The 22,547-nt window shown below is 40.2% G+C and overlaps 1 long non-coding RNA gene across 1 annotated transcript; it reads left to right on the plus strand.

The window, feature by feature from the left end:
* The first annotated feature begins 20,599 nt into the window (after nucleotides 1–20,599).
* LOC133622627 (uncharacterized) lies at nucleotides 20,600–22,039 on the plus strand. The gene is made up of 4 exons (XR_012051119.1): nucleotides 20,600–20,647; nucleotides 20,728–20,865; nucleotides 21,383–21,503; nucleotides 21,574–22,039. It is a non-coding gene; the product is annotated as an uncharacterized lncRNA (long non-coding RNA).
* Nucleotides 22,040–22,547: the final 508 nt, after the last annotated feature.

Raw genomic sequence — 22,547 nt, forward strand, 5'->3', positions numbered from 1 at the left:
GTGATGGTATGGGGGTGTATTAGTGCCCAAGACATGGGTAACTTACACATCTGTGAAGGCGCCATTAATGCTGAAAGGTACATACAGCTTTTGGAGCAACATATGTTGCCATCCAAGCAACGTTATCATGGATGCCCCTGCTTATTTCAGCAAGACAATGCCAAGCCACTTGTTACATCAACGTGGCTTCATAGTAAAAGAGTGCAGGTACTAGACTGGCCTGCCTGTAGTCCAGACCTGTCTCCCATTGAAAATGTGTGGCGCATTATGAAGCCTAAAATACCACAACGGAGACCCCCGGACTGTTGAACAACTTAAGCTGTACATCAAGCAAGAATGGGAAATAATTCCACCTGAGAAGCTTAAAAAATGTGTCTCCTCAGTTCCCAAACGTTTACAGAGTGTTGTTAAAAGGAAAGGCCATGTAACACAGTGGTGAACATGCCCTTTCCCAACTACTTTGGCACGTGTTGCAGCCATGAAATTCTAAGTTAATTATTATTTGCAAAAAAAAAAACAAAGTTTATGAGTTTGAACATCAAATATCTTGTCTTTGTAGTGCATTCAATTGAATATGGGTTGAAAAGGATTTGGAAATCATTGTATTCCGTTTATATTTACATCTAACACAATTTCCCAACTCATATGGAAACAGGGTTTGTACGTAATATGTGTTGATGTATATATTGTGTATTGATGTATATAGTGTTGTGTATGTTGATGTATATACTGTAATGATGTATATATTGTGTATTGATGTATATAGTGGTGTGTATGTTTGTTTATGTATATACTGTAGTGATGTATATAATGTGTGTTGATATATATAGTGATGTATGTAATGTATGTTGATGTATATAATGTGCTTTGATGTATATAGTGGTGTGTTTGTTTTTTATGTATAAACTGTATTGATGTATATATTGTGTGTTGATGCATATCTTGTGTATTAATGTATATAGTGGTATGTATGTTTGTTTATGTATATACTGTAGTGATGTATATAATCTGTGTTGATGTATATAGTGATGCATATATTGTGTATTGATGTACATAGTGGTGTATATGTTTGTTTATATATATACTGTAGTGATGTATATGTGTGTTTTGACGTATACTGTATAGTGATGTTTATAATTTGTGTTGATGTATATAGTGAAGGATATGTTTGTTGATGTATGTATATATTGTATGTTGATGTATATAGTGGTGTATATGTTTGTTTATATATATACTGTGGTGGCGTATATAGTGATGTATGTTTGTTGATGTATGTATATATTGTTTGTTGATGTATATAGTGATGTATATGTGCGTTGATGTACATATTAATGTATATAATGTGTGTTGACGTATGTATTGTTTGTTGACGTGTACAGGGATGTATATACAGTGTGTGTTGACGTATATAGTGATGTACGTGTGTTGACGTATAGAGTGATGCATATGTGTGTTGAGGAATACAGTGATGTATATAAAGTTTCTGGATAGTGATGTATTTAATGTTTGTTGATGTATGTGGTGACAGTTTGAACAGTAACACTGTGTTTAAATATAGGAAAATAAAACCCTGTACTTAAACAATGACTCAGATCTTTGGCACCCCACAGTTTGAGAATCACTGATCGAGACTGTCGGTCATACAGTTTTCTACTTTGGCAACGTGTGTGTGAAGTCCTGCATGAATATCCTTCTGGAACATGGATCCTTCTTGCTGTCGTGCTGCTTGATGCAAACGTAAACAAGGTGTGGAAAGGAACTCATCCCAAAATGCGAGCTCGTCTTGTGTCTCACTGTGGCGACCATGAAAGCTCTGGAAGAATTTGTGAGCCTTTCCAGAGGTTCCTCTTGTCCTTCACGTCTCCTCCATCAGTGAAGACTGGGTCACGTGGTGCCAAGCAGCAGAACCAGAAACATTCCTCAGCCGAGGCCCGAGCCCAAAATAACGAAGGCTGGGTGTCGTCTGCTTTTGGGCCGGGCCCACTTTCATGTGTAACTTTTAAACCTGTAATCAAACCTGTGGGAGACGCCGCTCGGCTGCTCCACTTCCCCCCTGTCATTTTCCTAATTGAACACACTTGATGTTTTCATCTGTGCCACGCACGTACGCACGCACGCACGCACGCACGCACGCACACGCGCACAAGGAGGCGAAGCTGTGAGGAGGGAAGGAAGAAATGAGAGGAAACGAGGGTTTGCAAAGAAGCACGATGGCGCCATCTGGAGGACAGTCGCAGGCATACTTGCCAACCCTCCCGGATTTTCCGGGAGACTCCCGAAATTCAGCACCTCTCCCGAAAACCTCCCGGGACAAATTATCTCCCGAAAATCTCCCGAAATTCAGGCGGACTCAGCAGTCACATTTTGGTCTACCCTAAAGCAGTTCGTCTGCCGTAAACGGCAATGTTGTGACACTCTTAAACAGGACAATACTGCCATCTAGTGCATTTGATGAAAGCACTTTTGTGCGTGCCACACAGCAATGCATCATCATGTTCAGCATGGTTAGAAAAATAGTGACAGAGAATAGAACAAGGATGGACAATTCAACCCTTAACTCAAGTATATGTGTAAATAAATGAACACTGAAATTCAAGTATTTCTTATATATATATATATATATATATATATATATATATATATATATATATATATATATATATATATATATATATATATATATATACACAATATAAGAAATATATATTTACAGCTAGAATTCACTGAAAGTCAAGTATTTCTTATATATATATATATATATATATATACATACATATATATATATATATATATATATATATATATATATATATATATATGAAATACTTGACATATATGTAAATATATATATATATATATATATATATATATATATATATATATATATATATATATATGACCCTGGATCTCAGGAAACAGAGTGGACCGACACCAGCAGATGACATGGCACCCCAAACCATCACCCAACCATGCAAATTTTGCATTTCCTTTGGAAATCGAGGTCCCAGAGTCTGGAGGAAGACAGGAGAGGCACAGGATCCACGTTGCCTGAAGTCTAGTGTAAAGTTTCCACCATCAGTGATGGTTTGGGGTGCCATGTCATCTGCTGGTGTCGGTCCACTCTGTTTCCTGAGATCCAGGGTCAACGCAGCCGTCTACCAGCAAGTTTTAGAGCACTTCATGCTTCCTGCTGCTGACCTGCTCTATGGAGATGGAGATTTCAAGTTCCAACAGGACTTGGCGCCTGCACACAGCGCAAAATCTACCCGTGCCTGGTTTACGGACCATGGTATTTCTGTTCTAAATTGGCCCGCCAACTCCCCTGACCTTAGCCCCATAGAAAATCTGTGGGGTATTGTGAAAAGGAAGATGCAGAATGCCAGACCCAAAAACGCAGAAGAGTTGAAGGCCACTATCAGAGCAACCTGGGCTCTCATAACACCTGAGCAGTGCCAGAAACTCATCGACTCCATGCCACGCCGCATTAACGCAGTAATTGAGGCAAAAGGAGCTCCAACCAAGTATTGAGTATTGTACATGCTCATATTTTTCATTTTCATACTTTTCAGTTGGCCAACATTTCTAAAAATCCCTTTTTTGTATTAGCCTTAAGTAATATTCTAATTTTGTGACACACGGAATTTTGGATTTTCATTTGTTGCCACTTCAAATCATCAAAATTAAATGAAATAAACATTTGAATGCATCAGTCTGTGTGCAATGAATAAATATAATGTACAAGTTACACCTTTTGAATGCAATTACTGAAATAAATCAAGTTTTTCAAAATATTCTAATTTACTGGCTTTTACCTGTATATACAGAGGTGGGTAGAGTAGCCAGAAATTGTACTCAAGTAAGAGTACTGTTACTTTAGAGATTTATTACTCAAGTAAAAGTAATGAGTACTGTAGTCACCCAAATATTTACTTGAGTAAAAGTAAAAAGTATGTTGTGAAAAAACTACTCAAGTACTGAGTAACTGATGAGTAACATACACACACATATCATATATATATATATATATATATATATATATATATATATATATATATATATATATATATATACACATACATTGATATATACAGTATATCATTTATATTTATTTATTTTGCCGTTTTTGTTTACATATTAAAGGTGTTTTAATGAATATACATGCATGTTTAACACATATAGATTCCTTTCTTTCATATTGACAAGAATATAAGTTGGTGTATTACCTGATTCTGATGACTTGCATTGATTGTAATCAGACAGCAGTGCTTAACGTCCACGTTTTCAAATGCAGGAGAAAAAAAAGTTCCTCCTTTCTCTCTAATACCACATGAAAGTGGTTGGTTTTTGGTATCTTATTTGTCCAGCTTCCATATTCGTTTTCACACACTTTACAAGAAATACATTGGCGGCAAATTCCGTAGCTTGCTAGCTTGTTTGCGCTGGCTTTCGGAGACTCTTATTTTGAAAGCGCAGGCGTGATGGAGCGGCACTTTTATTGTGAAGACAGGAACTGTGCAGTCAGTCTTTAGGCTTGTGACGGGATGTACGTTTGAAATAAAAAAGTGTCTTTTTTCCTTCACACTTTTGATTGATTGATTGAAACTTGTATTAGTAGATTACACAGTACAGTACATATTCCGTACAATTGACCACTAAATGGTAACACCCCAATAAGTTTTTCAACTTGTTTAAGTCAGGTCATGTGACCGCCTGGCTCTGTTTGATTGGTCCAACGTCACCAGTGACTGCATCTGATTGGTGGAACGGAGTCAAACGTCACTAGTGACTGCATTTTATTGGTGGAACAGAGTGAAACGTCACCAGTAAGGCAGGCACTTTGAAGGTCTGTCTGACAGACCAAAACAAACAAAGCGTGCATTAACAGATCGATAAAAATTAGTAGCGAGTAGCGAGCTGAATGTAGATAAAAGTAACGGAGTAAAAGTAGCGTTTCTTCTCTATAAATATACTCAAGTAAAAGTAAAAGTAAGTTGCATTAAAACTACTCTTAGAAGTACAATTTATCCCAAAAGTTACTCAAGTAGATGTAACGGAGTAAATGTAGCGCGTTACTACCCACCTCTGTATATATATGAAATACTTGACTTCGTGAATTCTAGCTGTAAATATACTCCTCCCCTCTTAGCCACGCCCCCAACCACGCCCCTCCACCACGCCCCCCCACCTCCCGAAATCGGAGGTCTCAAGGTTGGCAAGTATGGTCGCAGGTGACGTCACGCGCAGGTATCAAACCTGCAAACTTTTCTCCACTGGGACGGCAGCCAGTCGCGGTGATGAGGTTGTTGCCATGGTTACCAATGAGCCGCGCTTTGACCTGATTGTTAAAACGCCACAACCATGAGGGAGAACTTCAAAGGGGAGCCGCTCTGTTGCCTAGCAACAAGCTCTCTCTTTTTTTTCCCTTCCTCACAGCAAAATCTCATCTTTTTTTTTTTGCTCATGCGTCAGTAGCCGCTAAAGCTACTTTACTAAATGACACACTGTTGATTACAACTTACTAACCAACTGTCTTGCTAAGCTAACAAGCTAAGGTAACATAAGCCCCTTAAGACACTAATAAAAGTCCCGCTATTTTCAACTGCTAGTTGCTAAGCTAACTAGCCAAACTAAGCCCGCTTAAGGAACTAATACAAGTTCAGCTATCTTGCTAAGCTAACCTACTGCATGCTGACTATTTGTCTTGTGTTTTATTCTGATTGGAATCAAGAATAAAACATTAAAATATTATTTGAGCATCTTAAAAATGTTAAGGTTTTAGTATCAGCAATACTGGACTTGGACAGTATTAAAATAAAAATTGCAGTATCGACAACCCTATACTCGATGCAATAGGGAGTAATACTGTTATACTTTAAATATTTACTGTAAAAAGAGAACAAACAGAACAAGTTTAGTAGATTTTGAAGTTTGAAAAACCCCCCAATATTTTTTAATGTGTTTGTAAAGTTGGGTTTGGTGGTACCATTAATAAATGTATCATCCTTCCAGGCAGGTCCAGCCGTCGGGTGGCGCTCTCGGTCCTCTTAGCTTCTGAACACGATGATTAAACTCTAAAACACAAGGCAAATAAAGTCTAAAAGCTGACATTAGCTTGCTAATGCACCGAGGTAGGTAGTAATACGTTACATTTACTCTGTTACATTTACTTTAGCTACTTTTCGGATATATTGTACTTGTCAGAATTCCACTTCCATCTGTAAGTTGCAGATGCGTTTTCTGTTTTCGATAATCTCATGCTAACATTAGCCCTGTTATATCATCAAGTGACTATTAAAGGCCTACTGAAATGCGATTTTCTTATTTAAACGGGGATAGCAGGTCCATTCTATGTGTCATACTTGATCATTTCGCGATATTGCCATATTTTTGCTGAAAGGATTTAGTAGAGAACATTGACGATAAAGTTCGCAACTTTTGGTCGCTGATAAAAAAGCCTTGCCTGTACCGGAAGTAGCAGACGAGTAGCGTGACGTCACAGGTTGTGGAGCTCCTCACATCTGCACATTGTTTACAATCATGGCCACCAGCAGCGAGAGCGATTCGGACCGAGAAAGCGACAATTTCCCCATTAATTTGAGCGAGGATGAAAGATTTGTGGATGAGGAAAGTGAGAGTGAAGGACTAGAGGGCAGTGGGAGCGATTCAGATAGGGAAGATGCTGTGAGAGGCGGGTGGGACCTGATATTCAGCTGGGAATGACTAAAACAGTAAATAAACACAAGACATACATATACTCTATTAGCCACAACACAACCAGGCTTATATTTAATATGCCACAAATTAATCCCGCATAACAAACACCTCCCCCCTCCCGTCCATATAACCCGCCAATACAACTCAAACACCTGCACAACACACTCAATCCCACAGCCCAAAGTACCGTTCACCTCCCCAAAGTTCATACAGCACATATATTTCCCCAAAGTCCCCAAAGTTACGTACGTGACATGCACATAGCGGCACGCACGTACGGGCAAGCGATCAAAAGTTTGGAAGCCGCAGCTGCATGCGTACTCACGGTACCGCGTCTGCATATCCAACTCAAAGTCCTCCTGGTAAGAGTCTCTGTTGTCCCAGTTCTCCACAGCCCAATGGTAAAGCTTGACTGTCATCTTCCGGGAATGTAAACAATGAAATGTGACTGTAGCAACAAATGTGTTGCTGCTACAGTCGGCCGCAATACACCACTTCCCACCTACAGCTTTCTTCTTTGCTGTCTCCATTGTTCATTGAACAAATTGCAAAAGATTCACCAACACAGATGTCCAGAATACTGTGGAATTTTGCGATGAAAACAGACCACTTAATAGCTGGCCACCATGCTGTCCCAAAATGTCCTCTACAATCCGTGACGTCACGCGCTGACGTCATCATACCGAGACGTTTTCAGCAGGATATTTCGCGCGAAATTTAAAATTGCACTTGTTGCAATGTTAAGATTTCATCATTGATATATAAACTATCAAACTGCGTGGTCGGTAGTAGTGGGTTTCAGTAGGCCTTTAAATGTGCATTTTTTAATGTTACGGGATCCCTGAGCTAGCTAATAGTAAGCTATCCGCTAGCTTACGTTACTGAGTGTTATTTTATGGCGTGGTAATTGGAGTAAAGTTAATAATTCATAAATAAAATAATAACAATAAACAGTAATTAAAAGGCACTGACCGAGGCGGTCACGTGCACACGCGTCGGTCACGTGTCGCTGAGGCTGAGAAGATTCGTAATCGTTGTTCAAGTAAGACAGGTGCGTGTCTGGAAGGTTGTTGTCGTTGTCGTATCCGCTCAGCTCCCCTGGCGGTGGGCGGGGTCGTTTGGGCTTGTTGACCACAGCGTACATTTCATTCATGTTGCTGACAGGTTCACAATGCTAATGCTAATGTAACTTTGGCTCGTTTACCCCTATGTCCTTCTCTTTCCTTCATTCACCTTCTTTTTCCTCTTTCTTTGCCTTCTCTTCCACGCTCGCACGCAACAAGTCGGACAAAGAAGACCGCCATCCTGTCCTCCATGTTCACTGTCCAGTCCAACAGCGTCTGTTGCTATCTGAAGTTCATTAACAGGAAGTATGTTTTTACTTCCTCCTCCTGGATTTGTTGCTAAATATGGATGTCGATACTTCATCTACATTGCGACTTCTTGATCTCAGCGCTGCCTTCGATACCATTGATCATGTCCAGAACCTTCTTATTAGGAGCAAGGTCCTACCAGACTATTTTCTTCTAAAGCTGTCTGAATAAAATGAGGTGACTAAAAATGATGATTAAAAATGTATTCTACAAAAAAGGAGTAAATACAAACGGTAGTGTTGTGGCTAAATTCATATTTTACTAACCTCTTGTCTAAGACCACAGTTTGAATCTAAGTGTTTGTCTTCACTGCATTGGTCTGTTTCATTTTTATGACCCTATGCATTCCTGGAGCTCACTGGAGATGTCTCCAAACTCCCACCTGCCGTTGGAAATGGTCTTTAATCCATTAAAATGTTTGTTGTTTGGCAGCTATGTGTGAACAACATGTTATCAACCTGCACAACAAGCAGTCCTTATATGTATGCAAAGCAAGCACGTATTAGCACAATTAAGCACTTGGTGTAAAAATGCTAGCATTTGACTGCTTCCCACGAGTTGAGAAGCCAAATCCTACCCTCATAACACCCCTATATGTGTAAATATAAACACCCTGTTGAGCGTAAAACGCTGTGAATAACTTTGTCCCTCAAGCAGGATTTCTTCCACGATGGAGATGGATACCCCAATAGCAGTACCAAAATCACAGAACACAAGGGGCACATGTTCCTTGAAAAACGTAAGGCTATCTTATCTCTTTCAAGGAACGTATGCCCAACCTTGCACCCCCTTACCCCCAGAAGGCTTTGGAAGTTGATTGTTCAGAAAAGTGCTGTCTTAAAGGGGAACATTATCACCAGACCTATGTAAGCGTCAATATATACCTTGATGTTGCAGAAAAAAGACCATATATTTTTTTAACCGATTTCCGAACTCTAAATGGGTGAATTTTGGCGAGTTAAATATTCGCTCTCGGGGCGATGACGTCACAACGTGACGTCGCATCGGGAAGCAATCCGCCATTTTCTCAAACACCGGGTCAAAACAGCTCTGTTATTTTCCGTTTATTCGACTGTTTTCCGTACCTTGGAGACATCATGCCTCGTCGGTGTGTTGTCGGAGGGTGTAACAACACCAACAGAGACGGATTCAAGTTGCACCAGTGGCCCAAAGATGCGAAAGTGGCAAGAAATTGGACGTTTGTTCCGCACACTTTACCGACGAAAGCTATTCTACGACAGAGATGGCAAGAATGTGTGGATATCCTGCGACACTCAAAGCAGATGCATTTCCAACGATAAAGTCAAAGAAATCTGCCGCCAGACCCCCATTGAATCTGCCAGAGTGTGTGAGCAATTCAGGGACAAAGGACCTCGCTAGCACGGCAAGCAATGGCGGCAGTTTGTTCCCGCAGACGAGCGAGCTAAACCTCCTTGATGTCTTGGCTCACACCGTCCCAAGATGATCAAGAGAAGAATATCGACCCTAGCTTCCCTGGCCTGCTGACATGAGGGTATGTCTGCAGAATATATTAATTGATGAAAATTGGGCTGTCTGCACTCTCAAAGTGCATGTTGTTGCCAAATGTATTTCATATGCTGTAAACCTAGTTCATAGTTGTTAGTTTCCTTTAATGCCAAACAAACACATACCAATCGTTGGTTAGAAGGCGATCGCCGAATTCGTCCTCGCTTTCTCCCGTGTCGCCGGCTGTCGTGTCGTTTTCGTCGTTTTCGCTTGCATACGGTTCAAACCGATATGGCTCAATAGCTTCAGTTTCTTCTTCAATTTTGTTTTCGCTACCTGCCTCCACACTCCAACCATCCGTTTCAATACATTCGTAATCTGTTGAATCGCTTAAACCGCTGAAATCCGAGTCTGAATCCGAGCTAATGTCGCAATAGCTTGCTGTTCTTTCCGCCATGTTTGTTTGTTTTGGCTTCACTATGTGACGTCACAGGAAAATGGACTGGTGGTTAAAATCAGGCACTTTGAAGCTTTTTTTTAGGGATATTGGGTGATGGGTAAAATTTTGAAAAAAACTTATATAAATATAATAAGCCACTGGGAACTGATTTTTAATGGTTTTAACAATTCTGAAATTGTGATAATGTTCCCCTTTAACTGGCGTATGGCTGGTAAATCACGCTGGTCTCACCGTTCAGTGATCTGGTTGAAATGAACCGCATTATAGCGGCAGTACCGAGGGGAGTGTGGTTGTCTTCCTCATCGCTTCCTATATGTTTAGATTTACCAGTCTTCTTTTTAGGTTTGGCACTGGCTGTAGGTTCATAGAAGAGGGCGTAAGAGTTGTCTTCAGGAAATGAAAAGCCGTCCCTTTTCAGTTGGGTCGGGACCGCTGACCACTTGTTTGGCCTTTGCTTTGGCAGCTTGGCTGCGTGTTTGGATGTTCATCTTGAAGTTTGGTGAAACCACAAATTCTTGAATTATTTTTAATTGTTCTTGTTATTGATTCAAAGTTCAAGTTTTATTTTACAGATGTATTATTCCTACTAGATCCTTGCATAATTCCTTTATCATCTCAGCGGCACTAGTTGCTCCATTCGTTGGTGTTGAGGTTGCTGGAGGTGGGTCAGTGTTGCTTCCGGGCAGGGTGATTTCCCCTATAACGGAGGGTTCCCCAGGTGGGGTGGCCAGGAGCCAGCCAGAGGTGGCCATGAACACCCCACTGGCAATTGGTTCCGCTGCCTCAGCTGGAAGTCTTGTGGTTGCCGTGGGTCTTGATGCCAGTCGTGATGGCAAATGGGAATCTGGGTCCCACAGCACTGTTCCTTCATCAAGCTCATGTGCCTGAAAGGTAATCTCATCTATAGCAAAGACTTGAGTGGTAGTGTTCAGTTCAATCTGTTGAAGGGCTGCTTCTGCTTTTTGGTAAGGGAAGTGTCTCCCTCTTGTGGTCACTTGCAATCAGTACATGTAAAAAAATTAAATTGTCAGTCATCAAGTCATATAAACTAAAAAGGGTGAGGTGGTGACTTATACAGGGTGTACTTTGCCCGAGTGCAGCTGGGATAGGCTCCAGCAGCCCTGAGCGGGACAAGCGGTAGGAAATGGATGGATGCAAGGTTGAGTGGATGCAACTCTGAAACATCTTCAACCAGAAGAGTACAGTGGCCTCCATTCAACCTTTTTGAATCGTGTAAAACTCCTCCTGACTTTACAAGTACACAACAGGATGTGTCATGTATTTTTGTTTGCAGTAGAAATAAAATCATCATGATTGTGATGAGCCAGTTCATTTAATGCTCTTTAAGTGTGTGACCAATTGCTTCAACATATCCTACAACAACCACGCAGATGATACATTTAGATCTACGAGTCACATAGATCTGAACCTCGGCTTGTTGATTCACTTTGTCCAACAGATCAGTGTGAGGATGCAAAACTGTATTCTTCAGCTAAACTCAAAACTGAAACCATTGTCTTTTTCCCACACAAGCAAAGAGAAACTATTATTAGTCACCTTGATACTCCCTCCCTGAAACCTAATAATCAGATTAGAAATCTGGGGGTAATGATGGACTCAGACTTGAACTTTAACAGTCACATTCGGTCAATAACATCAGCAGATTTTTACCACCTGAAAAACATTGCCAAAATCAGAGGGATGATGTCTACATCAGACTTAGAAAGACTAATCCACGCCTTTGTCTCCAAAGCTGTAGTACATCCAAAATGCTGCTGCTCCAGTCCTGACTAGAACCAGGAAATACAGCCATATTAGTCCAGTGCTGAGGTCACTGCACTGGCTTCCTGTTGCTCAGAGAATAGACTCAAAAACATCTCTCCTTGTGTACAAGTCTTTTCATGGTCGTGTGCCAGAGTACATCTCTGGCATGTTAGAAACACCTGAACAGGTGTGGTCTCCTGCATGTGCCCAGAGTCAGAACCAAACAGGGTGAGGCTGTGTTTCAGTTTTATGCTCCAAAAATCTGGAATAGTCTTTTCTGAAGATGTGAGACAGGCCTAAACATTAACAATGTTCAAATCCAGGCTGAGAACACTTTTATGTAAATGTGCAAATTACAACTGAAAGTATTTTATCTACACACTTTGATTTTAATTTGAATGTCATTATTTGTGTCTTCCTTTCCCTACCTTTGGCAATGAAGGAATTATATTTCTTGCCTTCAAACAATCATATGATAAAATAAATTGAAGACTGTTAATCTGAAAATTTGGTAGACTTTATTAAAGATTAGACGAACACGCAAAGGGGAAAGGTTCTCCTCCCTAAGACACCAACTGATTCATTGACAGGTGTGTTGTTAATTTGGTAAATGAGCCACGTTAAATGTCAGTAATTAGCCAAAGCGCGGTGGCCGTTCACTGTGGACTTTTTGTTCAAGTTTGTCTGGTTTTTGCCTTCTCTCATACAAAGTTGTATGTTTTCAAGACCAAATTAATACTCTTTTTAAATGCATTTTAGATATTAAATTATTAATAATAATAATGACAGAGCAGGAAAGGGCTACGAATAAAAAAATACATTTGTAAAGCACCCTGTCATTTATCTAACAAAACAATTTTGGTTGTCTAATGTGCAAACTTGAAAAAGTAAATGCACAGATGGGCCCATTTTTGTTTGGCCTACTGGAAACATTTTCAGTAGGCTTGGTGGACAACGAAGGAACAAACAAAGGAAAATAAGAGAAGGAACGAAAGAAGGGAAGAATGAAGAAACGAACTTAAGAACGAACGAACAAACAAAGGAAGAAAGGTGCGAACGAAAGAAAAAAGGAACAAAGGAAGGAATGAACAAGAAAACGAAGAAAGGAATGACAGAAGGAAGGAAGTAAGGAACGAACAAACAAACGTAGGACCCAACGAACAAAGGAACAAAGGAAGGAAAAAGGGAATGAAGGAACAAAGGAACGAACAAAGGAACGAATGATCAAGAAAACGAACGAAGGAAGAAAGGAAGGAACGACTGTTGGAGCCAACGAACAAAGGAATGGAAAAAGGAATTAAGGAACAAAGGAACGAAAGAAGGAAGGAATGAAAGAGAAAACGAACAAAGAAACAAAAGAAGGAAGGAAGGAACGGACGTAGGACCCAACGAACAAAGGAACAAAGGAAGGAAAAAAGGAATGAAGGAACAACGGAACAAACAAAGGAACGAATGTTTGAGAAAACAAACGAAGGAAGAAAGGAAGGAACGAAAGGAAAAAGGAAGGAACGAACGCAGGACTCAACGAACAAAGGAACAAAGGAACGAAAAAAGGAACAAGGAATAAACGAACAAAATTAGGAACGAACAAAGAAAGGAACGGACAAAGGAATGAAGGAATGAACAAATGAACGAAAGAATGAAAAAATGAACGAAGGAACGAACAAAGGACTGAACAAAGAAAAGAACAAAGGAATGAATGAAGGAAGGAAGGAATGTAGGAAAGAACAAAGGACCCAACGAAGGCACGAACAAAGGAAGGAACGTTGGAAAGAATGAAGAAATGAACAAAGGAAGGAAGGAATGAAGGAAAGAATGAAAAATCCAACGAAGGAACAAACAAAAGAAAGAATGAAGGAACAAACCAGGGAACAAACAAAGGAACGAAGAAATTAATGAAGGAACGTGCAAAGGAAGTGTAACCCATATGGAAATATAGTGTCACGAATATATTCTCCTATTATTAATTTCTAATATATGGTGTGCCAAAGTCACTTTGGTAACTTAAAAAATGTTAAAATTGATTTGTCAAAGTCATGTGGTCACTACAGGTTTAAATTAATGATGCATGCACGCAGCACGTTATTCACATGTTGGCCAGTAGAGGTCGCATGCACCTTTGTCATTCCCGGCATTCCTTCACTGAACGTCACAGTGAAGGCACGAATCATTTCGTTGTGTTGCAAAGACAAGGTTTATACGTTAAAATATTTGTCAATTCTCAAACAGAGTGTTGGAAAAGCAGCATAAGATAGCCTGGTCCCAGTGGGAGCTGGATTGCTGTGTTTTGTGCTGCTGAGAACTCCAGTAAGTGTTATTTTGTAAATGAGGCCTACAGAATATAACTGTTAGCTGTTAGCCTAGCATCCTGTTAGTGCTAAAGAGGGGAGTCTGATAACAAGACACAGAGTTAAGATGTACAAAACCAATTGGAGTAATATGATGTATTTAAAGAATGCCTTGTGACATGTTAGCATGTTGCAGTTGGATAACTTTATTGTATTTTCGTTTTGTGTAAAAGAGATGTATATTTAATGTTACTGTGTTCAGCCTTATGCAGTGAGCAGAGGAGCTGCATTCATTCCAATGCTGCTAAAAGCACCCTTGTCATGCTGCTTAAAGGGGAACTGTTGACACATTTCATTTATTAAATTGATACAGTTAAAATGATAATCATTATAATACATGATGACCAAAATGTGATTTCAGTTAAATAATCACTTATTTTATTTTGTGATGGTTTAAAAAGTGATAATTCACAGTTCATAATTTAAAGATAAAAAGGTAAAAATCCTTAAATGGATGTAACTCATTTAATTTCATTCATTGAAGTCTTAAGAGGTGAAGCTACTATAGTTTTCATGATTTGATGCTGCTGTTAAAGTCTTACAGACTTATATGGAGTACAGTGTGAACCGACCAGTATTCATATGTCCATGACTAAATGGTTAAAATGAGTAACTGTGTTTATTGATTTAAAATTGAAGTTAATATGGTACCATATGGAAGAGAACTAAGAGTAAAAAGAGTATTCTAACTGATTACATTCTGTACTGCTATGTGCAGATTGGTTTTTTTGTATGATCCTGAAGTCTGGTTCCAAGCTGGACTTGAGTTAAGATGGCGAGCCAGTCTCAGTGAGTGAGAGTCTGCGGAGAGGGAGCGTTTGGATGTGGTGTGGCCAGCTGCATCGGTCTCCACACTCTGCAGTGATCTATAACTGAACTGATACACCATCAGAGTCGCAAGTATCGAACCGAATCAGTATGGAATAACGGATTACAATAGAACTAAGGATTCCCAACCAAGGAATATAGACAGTGTTCAATTCAATATTACCCGGGTAGATTGTATTTTTTGAAAGGACAATTTAAAAAGGACATTTCTTCTATTTTGCTACTTTTGAATTTTGCAACAGAGCTCTATTTTTATTTAATTTTGGGGGGGTATTTTCAATTTAAAAAGCACACTGTTCATGTGTTATTGTTTATTATTGTGCAATAAATTTGCCAGCAGTTGTTCTGTGGTCCACTAAGTACGTAACGTCTCATTGCGAGTCTCTCAATTATACAGCCAAGAACCTAGCAATCTTAATTGTTGTACTAACCTGCTATTGTTGCAGGTCCCAGGTAGCCAGGACAAGCAGTCAGATAATATTGTCCTGTTATACAGGAGGAAAAAAGCACACAGAACGTTTCAGTTGGTCACAGACTGGTCGCTCTCGTCAGAATTTATTAACAGAATTTACAAATCCACAATTCACTTAATTTCCCATATATTTTGTCACTTTGTATTATCATGTCAATGTCTTTTACTTTATCTTCACCTCTATTTTCATCAAAACACTCAATAAACTATCATTAAACTGTTACTGTATCACTGGAGTTATAATTACCATAACAATACTGTATGCCTTTGCCATATATTTTCACATATCCACATCATCACTCCAAAACATACAATATAGTGCTCAATTAGACATTATTTCACTGTCTTGTCTTTCTCAGGAATATTCACCTTTAACTTAATGCACAATTTAGCAACATTCATTTAAATATTTTACTTTTCTTCATATTCTTCTTCTTATATAGCAGCTTTAAGTTACTGTACTTGAAATGTTCATTGACCATTCCTGAGAGCTTAACTTATATAACCATGTCTAAACATAACAAAATAGCATGTAAAACCTATTTCAGAACACACACATTATACAAATATACATATGAAATCGATAAGAAAACAGGAGCTCTAATTTGGGGAGTCTGAATTAGGATCAGAAGTTCCTATATCAACAATGCGCACGCACGTCGCCATTTTGTATTGATTAATACAGCTGTGCACTGGATTCATTCACAAATACAAACTACAACTCACAACACTTTAGAGTTAGGCTCCACCATCAGAATGTGTACTTAAACTTAGAAAAAAACATGGATATTATTCAGTGAGTTGTTTTACTAAAACTAACCTGTTATACAGGAGGAAAAAAGCACACAGAACGTTTCAGTTGGTCACAGACTGGTCGCTCTCGTCAGAATGACAAGACACTTCCGGTCTGTAGGTGATCGCATTCAATTGGGAAGAAACGCCCTGCTGCCCCCTACTGACCAATGTGAATATTGATAAATGTGGAATGACAGCTCCAAAAACGAATTCAAACCATAAAATGAAAATAAATATATCAACACAAAAATGTGACACATTATGGGTGGGTCACACGCTCCCCGACAAAGAAAATGACTCCCGGCATTCAAAACAAAATACTCTTTTCAATACACTTTTTTTTTTTCAATTCAAAACTTGTATGTTAGTATGCAAAGGAAGGTACAATGTATGGCATCATGACGGTGTATGGCAGTGTTGGGTATAGTGTGGGATAGGGTGGGTAATGTGGTGTTGGGCCTGACTGTATTCCCCATGCTGGCAATGTCTGCGGCCCACAAAGTCCAATATTGTTGACTGACCCAATTGACTGGTAGGATGGCTGACCAAGAGACTCGTAAGTCAGTGTCCTGGGTGGTCTCCTGACTCGCACTGGTCTCCTGACTGAACCACACTGAGAGGAAGTAGGACTGTCCTGGTTAGTGTCATATCTGGGTTGGCAATGTTCATTTTCAGCATTCTGTTCATATTCGTGTTCACTGGATTGTTCTTGCTCCATCAGTTCAGGTTCCTCTGCTGTGAAGCTGGGAGGCTGTCTGTGCTCTCCTGCTTGTGTGGTCATCCTTGCTTGTTCATGTAAGGATGGAGAAGTAACATGGTTTCTATTAGGCACATGGGTGGTTGTTATATTTGACCTTTGTGACTCGGCTGGCCTTGATACTCTGAGCCAGTACTGTGGTCTTGGGCCATCTTCATCAGAGTCAGATGAAGCACTGCTTTGGAATGTCTCTCTCTCTGCATTCCTTTCAACCTGACTCCTATTCCTTTGTCTCTCTTTAGTCGGTGCTTGGTTCTTTGACTGTTCAGCCACACTCACAGGTAAGTCGTTCACAAGGTGGAGGAGATTCCTATGTAGAGTACGGACTTTGCCACCACCTGTCTCTGGAGACACTTTGTAAACAGGGCTGTCATTTATTTGTTCCTTAACAATGTTTACCGTTTGTTCCCAGTAGGACCTGAGCTTTCCTGGGCCTCCTCTCTCACTCATGTTGCGAACTAAAACCCTGTCACCAGGCTGTAGAACAATCCCCTTCACATGAAGGTCATATCGTCTCTTGCCTCGTGCACTGGACAATTTAACGTAAAGCGTCCTGTCATTTATTATCTAACAAGACATTTTTGGTTGTGCAAACTTGAAAAAGTAAATGCAGAGATGCATCACGGGCCCATTTTTGTTCAACCTATTGTAAAAAATTCCGGTACGCTTGGTGGACAACACAGGAGCGGACAAACGAACAAAGGAAGGGAAAAAAGGAAGGAAGGAACAAAGGATAGAACGAACGAAGGAAGAAAGGAAAGAATAAAGGAAGGAAGGTCCCAACGAACGAAGGATCCAACGAACGAAAGAAGGAGCTAACGAAAGAAGGAACTAACGAACGAAGGAACGAACTAACAAAGGAACAGCTTGCATTCATTCAATGACATGACTAAACATTTCAGCTAGTATTGATGTTATTGGAACACTGAGAACGTTTGCAATTAAATAAAAGATGAGTGAACATCCCAGTAAAGAAACTAAAGACTTTATAAACAAGTTGTAGCAACGTTCCCGACACCTGCTGCATGTTTCCTCACATCATTAACTCGCAGTCACAGTCGGACACTGTGTTAAGAAAATGAAAGCAACATAGAGTATTTTTCTCCGCGCACGCCGAGATTCTACACTATGGAAGTAAAGCGAGGGAAATAAAGTGAAACGAAGTGTTCGGCTCCGTTTAATGATAAATGATAAATGGGTTGTACTTGTATAGCGCTTTTCTACCTTCAAGGTACTCAAAGCGCTTTGACACTACTTCCACATTTACCCATTCACACACACATTCACACACTGATGGAGGGAGCTGCCATGCAAGGCGCTAACCAGCAGCCATCAGGAGCAAGGGTGAAGTGTCTTGCTCAGGACACAACGGACATGACGAGGTTGGTACTAGGTGGGGATTGAACCAGGGACCCTCGGGTCGCGCACAGCCATTCTTCCACTGCGCCACGCCGTCCAAGTGAAAGTCTCCTGGAACAAGGTCTGTGTAGTTGCTTTCCACCATGTTTTGTCCAGCAAAAATGCATTAATAAATGACTGTTTTTCCATAATTAAAAATTAAAACGGCATTACTAACTGTCTGGAATTTTACCGTATGGAAGCACGAAAAACTACAAAAAAGATGTCTGGGAGAAGACGCTGTCGAAGTGGAGGCATGTAAATAAGAAGCGCCCACAAAACAGAAAGCGGCTTGAAGATGCTCTGCGAAACATAATCCATGCAACATTTTGACCAAAGAACCACCATTTTATGTTATGTAGACCACAAGAAGTCTTTTACATCTAGAAAACAATCATAATATGACCACTTTAAGGAATTTTTCAAAAAATTGTTCACAATTCTCTTAGCAATTACCGTATTTTCCGCACTATTAGCCGCACCTAAAAACCACAAATTTACTCAAAAGCTGACAGTGCGGCTTATAACCCGGTGCGCTTTATATATGGATTAATATTAAGATTCATTTTCATAAAGTTTAGGTCTCGCAACTACGGTAAACAGCCGCCATCTTTTTTCCCCGTAGAAGCGGAAGCGCTTCTTCTTCTACGCAAGCAACCGCCAAGGTAAGCACCCGCCCCCATAGAAGAGGAAGCGCTTCTTCTTCTACTGTAAGCAACCACCCGCCCCCGTAGAAGAAGAAGAAGTGCGCGGATATTACGTTTAATTTCCTTTGTGTGTTTACATCTGTAAAGACCACAAAATGGCTCCTACTAAGCGACAGGTTTCCGGTTCATGAAAAGACGCAATCTCTCCATCCGCACACGGACTACTATTTCACAGCAACTGCCTAAAGACTTTCAAGAAAAGCTGGCTACTTTCCGTGCATATTGTAAAAACAAGATAGCTGAAAAAAAGATCCGGCCAGAGAACATTATCAACATGGACGAGGTTCCACTGACTTTTGATATTCCTGTGAACCGCACTGTGGATACAACGGGAGCACGTACGGTGAATATTCGCACCACAGGGAATGAGAAGTCATCCTTCACTGTGGTTCTAGCTTGCCATGCTAATGGCCAGAAACTTCCACCCATGGTGATATTCAAAAGGAAGACCTTGCCAAAAGAGACCTTTCCAGCCGGCGTCATCATAAAAGCTAACTCGAAGGGATGGATGGATGAAGAAAAGATGAGCGAGTGGTTAAGGGAAGTTTACGCGAAGAGGCCGGGTGGCTTTTTTCACGCAGCTCCGTCCATGTTGATATACGACTCCATGCGCGCCCACATCACGCTGGTTTTTAATATATTATTAAAGTTTGACTGACCTATCTGACTGTTTTTTTGACATTCCCTTTAGCGCAGTTAGATGCGGCTTATAACACGGGGCGGCTTATAGGTGGACAAAGTTTTGAAATATGCCGTTCATTGAAGGCGCGGCTTATAACCCAGGGCGCCTTATGGTGCGGAAAATACGGTAAATAGCTTTTTTGGGAAAGAAACTAAAAACAATATTTCATTACTTATTTTTTCCAAAACTTCCTCTTCACCTTAACCAACCTGTGTTTACCTCCATTAGAGCACAATAATTAAGTAAAAAAACACAACTTCAAAGGTGTCAGCGCCACACCCCACCGCAAGTTCCTGTTTTATGAATATCTTCAAGTTAACATTTTAAACTGCCGCTGTTTTTATTTTATTTTAAATATTTTACTTTTAATAATCTAACTCAAGTAGATAATTACATCTGACATTTAAAGTTCATTTTATTGTGGATAATTGTCCGATAATTAGCATGCAAGACATTCCAGGGCTGTGTCAAGCTAGCATATAAAAGGATGGCTCGTTGTTGTCCTCAGTATCAAGCATCTTCACTGCAAAGGTAAGACGACAACTTTACATCTTACTTTTACATTTGTAATCCAACAATGTTTGTCTCTCATTGCTCAGATGGCATTTTCTCTTGGCGTCTTCCTCCTGTGTGCGATCTGTGGGGTGTTGATTCAACAGGTAAGTCCAAACCTCACCTGCTGACTTCAATAATCCAATGGTTGATGCAGTGTTGTGTTCATGAAAGTTAATGTTCTTTTCTTCTTTGCAGGCCAGTGGTTGGTAGCTGTTACACCTGGACACTTTTTCCACATACTTCCTGTTCTTTTTCACATAAAATAACATTTGTGTTGCAGTTGAATACATCTACCAAAAGGGTCCCGAAACCTTTAATGTAGCACAGGTACAAAAGATTTCACGCTGTAAACTATGCTAATAAGAGGATTCAGTTGGGTGATCCTGTTTTGTACTTTGTCTCATCAGGAAACATGCATCAAGCTTGGTGCCATTCTGGTGTCATTCCACAATGACCTGGAATACCAAGCGGTTCTTGAGGAGATCTCCAAAAATAATGGCGGAGCCATCGTAGACACCTGGATAGGACTCAAAGACACCATCCAGGTGTGACCAGTAGCGAAGTCCACTGAAGGGGAAGAGTGGGTAGAGGCGGGACTGGGTGGTGGTCTGAGGTCAAGCTGATACAGTGTTGACTCTGCCAGCACCTCTGGTTTTCTGGTCTCTGACTCGGCTGCTTTCACAAACTCCCTGGGCTTCAAGTTGCCCTGCTCGGGAAAGTCTGCTGGGTTTGCCTTGCCTTTAACCTGCATTGTCTTCAACATCTGCAGCACAGATCTTTTGCAGGCTGTCCATCAGGTAGTGGGTGTGTCTGTCTTTGGGGTGTGTGCATTCTTGAGGCCTATTGCTGCCTCTGCTTTCATTGGTGTCCTCTCGGACTAGTCCAGGGTGCACAAAATGGGCACCACTCACTACCCTGTTCCCCAGTGCATATATTCTAGCGCTGCATGACTGCTGCCAACACAACAGATACACTCTGACACTCTTTCAAGGGTGCAGATACCAAGTAAGGCAGTGACCCTTTTTTTTTAAAGTGATTCGATGAAATGTGATTGTCTTCCAGGAGGGTACCTTCGTTTGGACTGATGGCACACCCTATGGCATACCCGATGACCGTAGTGCCTTTGAACGCTTTCGTGTCAGAGACAATGCTAATTTAAGAGACTCCGTGTACATTGGAACTGGTATGAAGAACAAAAACTTAAACACTGGATATGATTAGAAGATTTCACAAGTTGTTTTGTTTTCTTACAGATGAAATGGGGCACGCTAGCAAAGGCCATGTCCAGAGACCATTTGTTTGCGCCAAATAGTCTAATGGACGACAGCGGCCCCTAACTACACCAGACATGAGCAAACTATGACTCTGCATGTCATATATTGGCCAATAAGCGTTTCAATCTGTCCCACGGAACGCTTCCAAATTCGCTTTTACCGCCTTCAACATTCAATGCTATTGAATAAATGGTTTCTGAAGCTGAAGCGCGGCGGCTGGGGTCTGCAGACTAGCGTGGTGGAGGACAGAAAAACAAGATTTCTGCGACAAAGTTCTGTAGAAAATGTCAATTTTATGGGACACTTATGCGTTTGTTTTCTTGTTTGGCTGTGTTGTTTGTCACATTTTTGCTGTGTTTGTGCTTGATGGCAAAACATGTCTAGGAGGTCGTCGCTTGGGCATTCAGATACTCTTGATGTTCAATGTTTTATTGTTCATCTACACTCTGGCTGTCTTATTCAATAAAAACCTTTAAAATCAATGTTTTGTCTGTCATTATATCCTGGTGAACTTTTCTCCACAGTCACATTTATAAACGGTATCAGCATTAATCTGCATCAGACTTTATCAGTATCAGAATTTATATTTCAAAAATGTACATTGTTAAATATATATCTTGAAGACAAACATAACCACCATCTTGATTCACAAACTTTCCAAAATAGAGAATGCTGTTGCGTTACGCTAAGCATTTTTTTTTTTTTTTTTTATTGAGACAAAGATAATTTATGTATTTAATATTTGTTTACTTACTATAGTATATTATTTTTTTAATTATTTATTTGTTCACTGTTATGTTACAGAGAACAAGAAAATAGGATGAAATTGCTATAGTATGAAAAGGGGTCGGATTAAATAAGCTCAGTTTCTACCAACTCCTTTTCGGACGTACTGTAATGACACAACTGTAAATATGTGATGAATTACATTGTATTGTATGCATGTTCGAAAT

Source organism: Nerophis lumbriciformis, linkage group LG23 (assembly GCF_033978685.3).
Source record: "Nerophis lumbriciformis linkage group LG23, RoL_Nlum_v2.1, whole genome shotgun sequence".
NCBI lineage: Eukaryota > Metazoa > Chordata > Actinopteri > Syngnathiformes > Syngnathidae > Nerophis > Nerophis lumbriciformis.